Source organism: Ictalurus punctatus, chromosome 6 (genome assembly GCF_001660625.3).
Source record: "Ictalurus punctatus breed USDA103 chromosome 6, Coco_2.0, whole genome shotgun sequence".
Classification (NCBI taxonomy): domain Eukaryota; kingdom Metazoa; phylum Chordata; class Actinopteri; order Siluriformes; family Ictaluridae; genus Ictalurus; species Ictalurus punctatus.
Window position 1 is genome coordinate 3,847,965 of NC_030421.2, and position 12,036 is coordinate 3,860,000.

Sequence of the window (12,036 nt, forward strand, 5' to 3'; positions counted from 1 at the left end):
CACCGTCACTGTCTTGAATGCAGCTGGAAACTTTCTGTAAGAGGAAATACTTCAAAAAGTGGAAGTTCCCTTAGTACTTATGAAGAGCCTTGCACGGGATGGTAGTCCCCTGTTCCCTTAAATGTGCACACTGGGCTTCTTCATACTGAATCTATCACCTTCCTCATCACCAAGATTTCTTATAACCACATAGTGCTTGGTATTCCTTGGCCACCCATAATCCCTCCGTTTCTTGGAGCAATGCCAAAATGGGGACCCTGTGGTCATGATTTCTGTATGTCCCCCCTGTGTCTCACTACCCAAATTCCAGCACCAGAAGTTCAAGAAGTGGCAAAGAAAACAGGAATTCCTGCCCCCTGTTTAGACCTAGCATGAATTTTTAGTAAAAGCATTTGAATTTGCCTCGGATAGCCAGATAGCCAAGGAGATGCAGTTTCCTCTAGATGGTAGCGACTCTGTCTCACCTTCTGTATTAAGTGTGCAGAGTCTATTACAGGTCCTTGCTGATGTTTACACTAATGTACTTGAAGCTGCTCATTCTCTCCACCAGCGTCCCAGTAATTTTGAGAGCTGTGAATGCCCTCCATTATCCTCTTCTGAAGTCCACAACCAGCTCCGTAGTCTAACTGATGTTGAAGAACAAGTTGTTGTGTGTGCAAAGTGTGCAGAATAAGAGTTACAGTGCTGAGAGTGGGTGTTGAAGGTGAAGCTGCCTATGTTCGCCACCTGCAGCTGATCAGTTCAAAATTCCAGAACCGATTGGCAGTGAGCACAAGCCCAGCTCCCTGAGCTTACCGAACAAACTGCACAATGAACAGCAGTTCTCCCCTTCCCATGTTAGGTTGAGATAGGGCGGTGTGTAGGACATGGAAGATGGCATCATCTGTGGATCTGTTAGATCAGTAAGTGAATTGGAGCAGGTCTAACATGCTGGGTAGAGAGAAGCAGAGGAAGCCTTGGATGTGTCTCTCAAAGCATTTCATCACCAACGAGGGCCACTGGATCACTGTAATCTTTCAGCTCAGCTGGAGTGGATGACTTGGGCATCAGATTGATCATGAATCTCTTGACGCATGAAGGGCCTGGACAGTGTCATGGATAGATTGAAAATACTGATGACCCCCCTGGGCTAGTTCAGTGCAGGTTTTCAGATCCCTACAGGGGATACTGTCTGGGCCCGCTCCCTTCCTCACATTCACTCACCTTAAAAGTCCTTCTCATGTCATGTTCTGAGACAGTTAGTGCATGAAGCTCTCTGATGTATGAGCAAATTTCTGTTGCATTAGCAGGAATGCTAGTATTAGCCAGGATGCTAATATTAGTGGCACTAGTATCAAAATGGTAAAGTTCATAAACCAGGGAGTAGTCGGCCCTCACCGTGATAGTCCGTAGTCCCTGCCACACTCGTCTGGTGTTAAATTCCTGGAGCTGAGACTCCAATCTGTTCTTATTTTTTTTGTTTCATATTTCCTTGTGTGTCTTAGTCTGTAGGATGCTGCTTTATACTTTATGTCTCCCATCTGGAGTCCAGAATTACAGGCAGCGGTGCCTGCATTTATCAACCCACAGATTCTTGTTGGGAAAGACCCTAACTATTCTCCTGGGGATGATCTCATCTGTCAGAGTAGCAATAAAACACAACACCACTTTTGTAAACTTGCTGATGTTTCTGGAACTAGACTGAAACATGTCCCAGTGCATCCTTCAGCATGGCTTCTGATTGGGCAGTCCAGCATCTGACCTCTTGCTGTACCAGCTTTTCCTGCAACATCATTTCTTTATATTCCAGTATGGGAAAAATGGTGGCATGGTGGCATACTGAACACAGGCAGAGAAGTGGTCCTGTAGCCAATCCTGAACTGACTGTAGTAGTGGAAAGCAGTGCCCCTGGTGAGGCATGTGATATTTTGGTGGAAGTTTGGCATGATCGCTTTAAATTGGCTTTGTTAAAGTCCCCAACTATGATGAGGGCAGCGTCCGGGTATTTGTTCTGATGGCGGTTGAGCGTATCATGGAGTGCAGATAAGGCAGTGTCTGTGTCTGCTTGAGGTGGGATGCAAACAGCCGTGATAATGAATGAAGTGAATTCTTGAGGTAAGTAGAAGGGGTTGCATCTGATCGTCAGGTGTTCCAGGTTAGGAGAGCAGGAATGGGAGAGAATCGTAATTGGGTGTGGTACTATAGGGGGCAAGCCATGTTTCAGTGAAACAAAGGACACTGCAGTCCGTCATGTTGTGTTGAAAACAAACTCTCACCCTGATGTTTTCCAGCTTGTTTTCAATGGACCGTACATTCGCAAGCTGTATGCTGAACAGAGGTGGTCTGTCTGTTCCTGCTCTTAGCCTGTTTTGCATACTTGAGCATTTCCCTCTGTATTTCCTGCGTTTTCTCTTTGTTATGGTTAGTTGGGAGAGCTTCCATCCATCCATCCATTTTCCATACCACTCATCCTACACCAGGTCATGGGGGAGCCTGGAGCCTATCCCAGGGAACTCATGGCACAGGGTAGGGGACACCCTGGATGGACACCCTGGAGCTGGGAGAGTGTGAGAGAGTGAGAGAATGCTGCATTCAAAAGTGTGCTGTGGTCATAGGTGATGATGCCAAAGATGTGGGTGCAAAAGTAAAATAAGATTAAACAAACAAACAATCAAACAAACAAACAAAATAACACACAGTCTTAACCAGGACAACATCTGGAATCATCTACACCATATAAGTAAGTATAAGTACATCATAGTAAGAGAAATGTGAGATCATGAAAACTAAAATGGCCTTCCTTACTGACATACTCGATGCACAAGGTAAAGACAAAACAGAGATGAAAGTGGTGGTGTTGTGGCCTCAACCTTGTAATGTGAGGGAGCTCATGTGAAGGTTCTTGTGGCTTGCAAACTTTAATTGAAGATTCATCAGAGGTTTCAGTACTCTCCTTACCGCACTGCTCAAAGGTCATCCGAGCAAACTAAAAAGGAACCACAAGGCAATCTGAGGCATTTCAAAATTTTAAGGACAGGCTCACAAGTGATCCCATTCTCCATTACCCTGACCCTTTGCTAACGTTTGCCGTGGATGCCTCTGAGAGTGACAAAGAGGTGATGGGTCCTCACTCACTGCGTGAGTCTGACATGTTACAATTAGTATTATTTTTTTATGTATATGGTTTAATATTAATAAACTGACACGAATAAAGTCTAGTCCATAGGCCTCGCCTGAATGAAGCCATCGCCATCAAAAAAAAGGCCAGTGAGCAAATTATTCAAGGACCTTAGGTTAATATCAGTTAATCAGGAGTAGAAGACAAAGCTTTAGAGATTTAGGACTGTGAAGCTGAGATCATTTTAGCTAACAGCGTAGAGGTAATTCCTGATCAGTCTTGTGCATCAAAACAATCAGACATCATCTTTGAAGTCAGATAGAGGAAAATGTTAAAATATGAACCCTGACTTTGGAGAGTTTTATTTTATGTGAAGAAATCTGACACTTTATTATCCCTGGTTGTTTTCACTCATCGCTTTGAGGTTGTGTTGAATTCAGTCGTTAGAAAGCTGTGTGCGTCTCCCAAATGACATTCTAGCACACAAAATAATGCCAGAGTATTCTACAACTCCACAAGTTCCGAATTGATGCAGTATGTTCGGGATGTCTGCAACTCAGACATACAGTACAGGATAAAATACAGGAAAAAGACAATTTTCCACACTATAGATTCAGGAGATTCACTATAGATTCAGATTTAGTGTCCTTGGGGCTCGGCTTCAACCGGGTGATTTTAAACAGAAAACGTGGCTGTAAAATGTAAAGAGATGACCTGAGGCCACGGCGCTGCTACTACAAGAGGGTGAAAGTGAAGAGACAGGTAAAGAAAACACAACAGTCAGATCCCTGCATTCCTAAACAAGGTGGAAGATCTTGGCCTCAGGCGAGAAGCTTGTGCATGCTCCATCGCCCGCGCTGTTACATGATACACTCCATCGTGCATTAAACACACAAATACACACACACACACAAACACTACACACACACACACACACACACACACACACAGAGTAGTGATAACTGCTGTGCTGCTTCTGTAACTGCGGAGGGTCTGAGCATATGATGTAATACGTTAACGTAAAACTGAAATGGCCGAACGTTTGCAGATTGTGATGGAGGGTGTATGTCTCGTGTGGATGGAAAGTCCCCTGTGCTGTAGGGGTCGAGACACGCCACTCGCAGCTGTGTGCCCACATGAGAGAGGAGTGTGTGCAGATAATGAGAGCCTCGCCGGCGTCCAATTACAGACCTTCACTGCGTTTACTCCTCATGTACACTGCACACACAGACTCTCTCAAACACACACACACTGGCATGTGCACATAATCATTTATATACACTCATTCATTAATTTATTTACATCTTGTAGAGCAAGACTTTGGTTACGTGTCCTCTCTGGGGATAAATTTAAGCACAGAGAGAGACCTCTACCTGTACATTTGACAGACCACAAATAATGATGTTCTGGGGAAAGCAACATTTTTATGCAATTTTTATACTACTACTACTACTACTACTACTACTATTATTATTATTATTATTATTATTATTATTATTATGAACGTTTTGGTGAACATTATCTCGCTAACACTGTGTCGACTTACGGGTGTCTGCTTACTCTAAAACCTTTTCATTTTATATAGCTAACTATAGCTAGACTGATGAAGAGCAATAAACGAGTGCAGGGGCGCACCTCCTTATCTTCTTTGTCCAACACATCAGAGTGATTTCTCCATCAGTCAAAGTATACACAATCTCTGAACACTCTGTTGTGGTTGGCACCTGTGAATTAAGAACATACCTGCAACAGTGTGTGTGTGTGTGTGTGTGTGTGTGTGTGTGTGTTTGTGTGTGTGTAAGACAACACAGTGATGTCATAACCACCCCACAATAAAGCATCATGTGCTCCAGATGTCCTCACTTCATTGTCTCATCTCACTGGCAGCCATTACAGCATTACATGTGGAACAAACATCTGAGGGGAGCTCACCACATCTGAATTAACACCACCTCATTCTGCTACTGTACGCTAGCAGGCTAACATTATACGATTATATTGTGTAGATAATACTTATACCCCAAACTCTAAACTAGTCTCAATGAAATTAGGATGGGAGATCAAATAGGTAAGGCTTTCTCTGATATCCTGTTATAAGCATCGAGCAAATCTACAGGAATTCATAAGCTGAAGAATAAGAGACAAATACTAGTTTATACAAGTGCTAGACAGGTCTAGATGTTAATAAATAAAATATATAAATAAGTAATACAGCAACTTAAAAAACAAGAAGCAGTAGGCAATTAATGCAAGTCAGTAAAGAGAATGTGAGGTGTTAATCTAGGTACTGGTCTTTAACCATTTGCAGAAGGAACAGAGGCATACGGCTACTGAGGAAACAACTACTGAGGACCCAGGATGCTGAAGTTGTGAGATCTTTTGCTATGAGATATGGACATGTCAAACACTGAAGTTGAAATCCCTGATGTGTTGGAGGCAAAGGCAAGGTTTTTGAATTGGCAGACGTGAGAACGTTGGGAGGTTTTGGGAGGTACCAGACAGTAGCATCATCCTCATTATGAATGATCTGTAGAGGAGATTTGCAATATGAAGAAAGACCACCAAGAAGACAACTACACTATTGAAGTCTAGATAGAAATAACTTGGCCTGTACAGAAGTTGAGCAGATTCTGTGGTCAGAAACAGTCGTTTTCATCTGACGTTGTGGAGAAGAACTGTAGGATCTGGAGGCTGGTGTGATATGATCAGAGAGGTCTATCATCTAAAAGATTCCTAGTGGTGCGGAGTCTTCATCCAGGAAGAGATGTCAGAAAGACATTCTGGTATCTTGAAAACAGAACTACAGCTGTGTGTCATCAGCGTAGGATTGATGAGAAAATCCAAGATAGCTGATCACTAAGCCCTGAGATTTAGTATAAAAGGAGAACATGAGTGGATTGAGTACTGACCCCTGAGAGCCAGTAGTACAGCGGTGTGTCATCAGCGTAGGATTGATAAGAAATGAGACCTGATCACTGAGCCCTGAGATTTAGTATAAATGGAGGACAAGTGTGGACTGAGAACTGATGCCAGAGGAACTCCAGTGTAGTTCTGTACTGATGATGAGTCTTCATCCATGAAGAGACGTTAGAGATGGACAGAGAACTGATCCCTGATGAAACTGAAACACTCCATGCTGCGCTGCAACGAATGATTAATTACAACAAATGATCAACATTTCCTAAAGTTCCTTAAAGTACTAATGCAGTAAATACGGTTGTTAATTGAAGGCACTGCATCTGCAGTCGAAGACCTTGTGACCCTGAGTGTCTGGAAGACTCTGCATGAATTAAGGAAAGTACGATTAATAAATGTCGTTATTAAAGGAGCTCAGGGCTCGGTGCGGACAGTTTGAGTGATGGCGCTGCACCGATCGAGCCTGTCTTCAGCAGACCTGCGGTGGCGCGAGAGGCTGAAGAGGAACGAGAGGAGGAATGAGAGGAATGATTGTGGAGCTCTGAATTGCAGGTCTGTGCAGAGAAACGGCCCGAGGCTCTTCCACTCGCTAACCTTCATGTTAGCTATTATTAATATCTGACTCACAGCGGCGAACTCTCAGCGCTGGAGAGGAGATCACAGAGTGGGGAATGTAAAGAAACTCTCACTTATGCATTCACTTGCAGAACTTCAACAGTTCCAACAAAGTCTACAGGAAAGCGTGCGGTAGCATCGTAGCCGAGAACCAACTGGGAAGAAATAACCAAACTGGGCAGTTTGGTTTCATGGAGATTTTCCTATAAAGTGCTGCACGGAAGTTTCAACTTTTCGTAAATCTCCGACTTCTGTGCCACGCCTCCTGTTGAATATGCAAATTTTATTTGGAGGTGTGTCGGTGCTGTTTTTCTGTGTAAAGAGAAAGAGTTATCTCTAATACACCGATGAGTGAGTGAGGTGTGTTTATATAAGATACACGCACTAACAATATCCCAATACTGAATGAGAAACCTTTACACACACACTTACTCGGTTATATAGAAAGCCATGATTCATCGACTAAAATATCCAATAATGATTGAGCAACCTGTTTGGCTGCACACATATGCAAATACTCTTTAGTTTCCTGGCTGAACTCTAACACCCTGTACTGTATTACCCTGACAGAAGGTGTGTCAACGAATCCATGAGTCAGGTTAGAAATCGAGATTAAAATATACAATATCGTTGGACTATCTGACAGCAATCATTGTTTAAAGCCTCTATACTGCACAACATCTCATTGAGTTTCTCCATACATGCACTAGAAACACAACTAGCATACTAGGACGTGTACTAATTCACACATAGCTTTAGTCTTCTTGCGTTGCAATATGAGACTTCAGTTGGTTTGTGTTAGCCAACCCAAATAACCTTTAATATATTTCAGTGGAGATGTTTTCATTCGTGACATGCCGTTCTCTGTGGCAATGTGTTAGAAAGAAATCTAAATCATGAGCAATAAAGAAATCGTGATCAAGGCATGTCACCAGGAATGACGTTTCCTGTTTTGTGAATCACCTGATTACATTTTTGCTGTTGATGAATTATATAGCGCATGCTTTAAATAGTATAATGAGAGTGACTGAGATAACTTCAGCAGGGTGAGGCTGCATGAAGTGGATAGTTATTTCAAATGACAGCGAAATATTCGGTAATATCTCTGTGATTATAGCATCAGAATAGCAATCAAGCTCTAGAGTCTAGAGAAACATTATTACTGGCAGATTTAAAGCCATGTTCACAGTCTGTATCTTAAATCTAAAAATCGACGTCAATATATCACATGGACGTTCCTCGTATTCAGAGTTGTGTAAGTCGATTTTCTTTGCTCCACGTTCAGATTATTCAAATCACCCGTATGTAGTTCACACCTCCAGATTTTAGTAGAAGTGAGTAGAAGTGTCTGGCACGCGGTTTCTCCTTAGCCCTGACTGTGACCATGACTGGTTTAATTGAACAATATGGCTGGTATACTTAATAAAATAGCACTTGATCCAGCACATCTAAATCGAGATCATCACATCGTAATCCTTGCAGGGATGTAGTCGCACTGATCATGCTTTTAACGACTTGTAAATAAAATCAATTTGATGCGCTGTATTGTAAAGAAAGCATGCGCAGAGTGTGAAGGATAAGCTGACCCAGCGCTCATCTGCTACGCTTACAGAGAAACTTTAACTTCATTCGTCCTTTTATCTACCTGTTATCTAAAATTTAACACAGAGATAAACAGTGTTTCTGATTAAGATGCATCTCCTCCGATGTCCTCAGGTGTTGAGGACATGTTTTACTAATTGTCGAAACGGCATGCAGTGGGTGGAAACTGTTCCTCTGTGGTAATTGTAGCAGAAGATAATAGCTACTCTTGGGTTCATGGCCTAATTGCTCAAGTGCGTACTCAGGACTAATTCCCGACTTGTTTTATAAGGACTGTCATTATCACAAGATTGCTTTCACACAGATTCATTTCATCTGAACTGTAGGTTCTTTCTCCATCATAATGAAACCTGAAACAGGTAGTAACATGACAACCAATCAGGATATCGGACACCACGCCCTAAGCAGATCGCCTTCTCGCTTGAGGTTCGTCTGAGGTGAGAACGCCTGAGCCTGCAGTGTTCACCTAGACCAGTCCGATTTTAACCTACATCATGGACAGGTCTTTTTTTCTTTCAGCCATTTTTGATCATTTTCAGGTGAAATTTTTGGCACATTTCTGACACTAACGCACTGGTACAGTATTTCTGTGTCGTTGTTGAGATAAAGCACTTCGACACAGTTCGCGCAACTCGAGACTGATATCGTGCCACATTTCCACTAAAGTCCAGGTTTGATCTTGAGTCATGTGACCTCAGTCAGGAACACGAGCGAGCAGGAATCATTTTAAGGAACAGTACAAACTTCATGTGTTTGGCATTGGTGAGAGATTTTCAGGTTTGTTGTGTTTCTGTGTGTGTCTTTGCGTCTCGCTGGGAACGCTGTCCTTTTCCCGTGCCGTGCCTCTGTGTATGAGTCTGGCTGCAGCTCAGCTGGTAGCTGTTAGCCACGCCGTCCATCACTGCAGCGCTCTGTGATCTGAGAGCGGCTGCAGCACCGAGCAGCTTGTGGCCTGTGTGGGTCAGCACTGAACAAAAAAAACAGTAAAGTAGAGGGAGAAGGGAAAAAAAACAGCGCAGAGAGCCGAAGATTAAAGAGCTCAAGATCCCGGACGCTCTGCGTTATTAATGCTGCAGCGACTAATTACACCGTTCAGTTCTGAAGAGCAATTTAAGATCGTTTAGCACAGGCAACTCTGATCAAAGCTACACAGAGAGAGAGAGAGAGAGAGAGAGAGAGAGAGAGAGAAGGGGAAAAGGAAGGAAGAATTAATGATAGAGTGTGAAAGGTTCTCCTACTCCTGCTCAGCTGATAGAACCCTGCAGTCAACACACACACACACACACACACACACACACACACACACACTTATTTATAAGGAGGGTTCCTACTAGAACATCTTCCATTTTGAAGTTCAGCCCCAAACTCATGCGTCTGAATTCATACCCAGTTCGTGTTCTCGCTACAGGCTCGGCCATTTTCTAACACTACTTCAGTTCATCACGACTTCATGTCCCCACCAGCATTTTAACACTCGAACACTACAAATCATGCTGGGTAATTTGGCTCCATCCCAAACATACCATACGATCTTGGAACAAAATGGTTCCTCAATGGTTCTTTGGATAGTTAAAGATTTTAGAAGTTTTATTTCGACTTTTACTTGAAAACATCACCAAACTTCACCGTATCAACGATTACACATGTTTTTAATCTGTTTATTATCAGTGAAGCGTGCGCTGTACACGTCCCTGTGAACGAGCTGTTACTATAGAAACGATAGCATATTAGAACGAGCGCATTAATAGTAGCTGTTAGCCGCTGTCATAGAGAACTAATCAACACCTGAAGACCAATCACAATCCAGAACTCAGCAGCGCCGTGGTGTGAATTTGGTCCTGATGCTATATTAAGATTGTATTGAACAGTTTAGGTGATAAGTGTAGACCAACAACCTTTTGAAAAAAACAGGCAGTGAGTCATTTGCGAGTTCAGAGATTCGACTCTTATTTATTTGACTCACTGATAAGAGCCGGAGTGACGTGGCATGATTTTCCATTGGATTATATAAAATAATATGACTTTTTTATATTAATATTTCATGCCCAGTTCCAGCTATTAACATGTTTAATGTATCATTTAAAACCAAATGTTCTTAGAGGGAAAATACCACATCATCTTACTGGTATTATGGATTAATTCATATTATCATTCAATAATAATGATTTATTCTTCTTCTTCTTATTATTATTATTTTAATACTCTTCAGTTATCTGTGAGTCGCAGTGAACGACATCCAGCTAAGAAATAAAGGGACTGTATGAGAACTATTAGAATCTGCTATTTTTAAATAAAGATTTTTTATGTTTAGTAGAATGAAGCTATGAACGTTTATGGGTTTGAAAAAAAAAGAGGTTAATTCTGGTCAGGTGACACGGGTTTTTCCTTTTCATTCTCTCATCAGGTCGTGGTTTGAAAATGCTAAACTCTTGTTCTGGATTTGATGAGAATGTTCTGGAAGCTCAGGAGTGAGTGATGTGATGAGCAGTGTGAAAGTGGAACTCTCATCGTTCTGCCGCTCAGCTCTCCGTCTCCGCTGTTTTCATGGAGAAACGGTCTATTTCTGGAAAAGTGTGCAATTAAAGTGCACTCAGCTGAATCCAGAAGGAAGAGTAGAACATTCCTGCACTCCTTTTTGGCCGCTTGCTGGAGTTCTGATGCTCATATATCACGTAACAAATAGGAGATAAGAAGACGTGAAACCAGATCCTCATAATTCCAATCAGGTTATTTCAGTTCTTCAGCACAGCTGAGAATGTGAGTAAATTAGCTGGATTTAGTCATCTGGGTGATGAGAACGGTACAGAAAAGACTCGTAACAAAAAATGTAAATAATTAAATAAAAATTAAATAAACTGATTACATTAATTTATATTAAAAATATTATCAGACTACTGTAGATTATGAAACAAAACAAATTAGCCACAGTTTTTATCTTTAATGTGCTGGACATAGCAAACTGACAGCCTGAAAAAAACAAAACAAAACAAAAGAAAAAACCCCTTGGTAAAAATATGAGTAATGAAGACTGAAAATTTGTCTTTATTGTTGAATCTTTTGATCTTAAAAAAAAAAAAATAAAATAAAAAAAAAAATCACAAAAATACTGTTCTCATGGATATCAAACAATTGCAAACAAAACACAGGTTTATTAAAAAATAATCTTTGTTAAATATAGGTGTGCAACAATTATTGGCACCCTTTGAGTCAATACTTTGTGCTAACTCGCTTTGCCAAGATAACAGCTCTGAGTCTTCTCCTATAATGCCTGATGAGGTTGGGGAATACATGATGAGGGATCTGAAAGCATTCCTCCATACAGAATCTCTCCAGATCCTTCACATTTCGAGGTCCATGCTGGTGGACTCTCCTCTTCAGTTCACCACACAGGTTTTCTATGGGGTTCAGGTCAGGGGACTGGGATGGTCAAGGCAGGATCTTGATTTTGTGGTCAGTAAACCATTTTTGTGTTGATTTTGATGGATGTTTTGGATCATTGTCCTGCTGGAAGATCCAACCACGGCCCATTTGAATCTTTCTGGCAGAGGCAGTCAGGTTTTCATTTAATATCTGTTGATATTTGATAGAGTCCATGATGCCATGTATGATAACAAAATGTCCAGGTCCTTTGGCAGAAAAACAGCCCCAAAACATTAAAGATCCTCCACCATATTTACCCGTGGGCATGAGGTACTTTTCCATATGGCTACAAAACCACCTCTGGTGTTTATTACCAAAAAGCTCTGTTTTGGTTTTATCTGACCATAGAACCCGATCCCATTTGAAGTTCCAGTAGTGTCTGCACA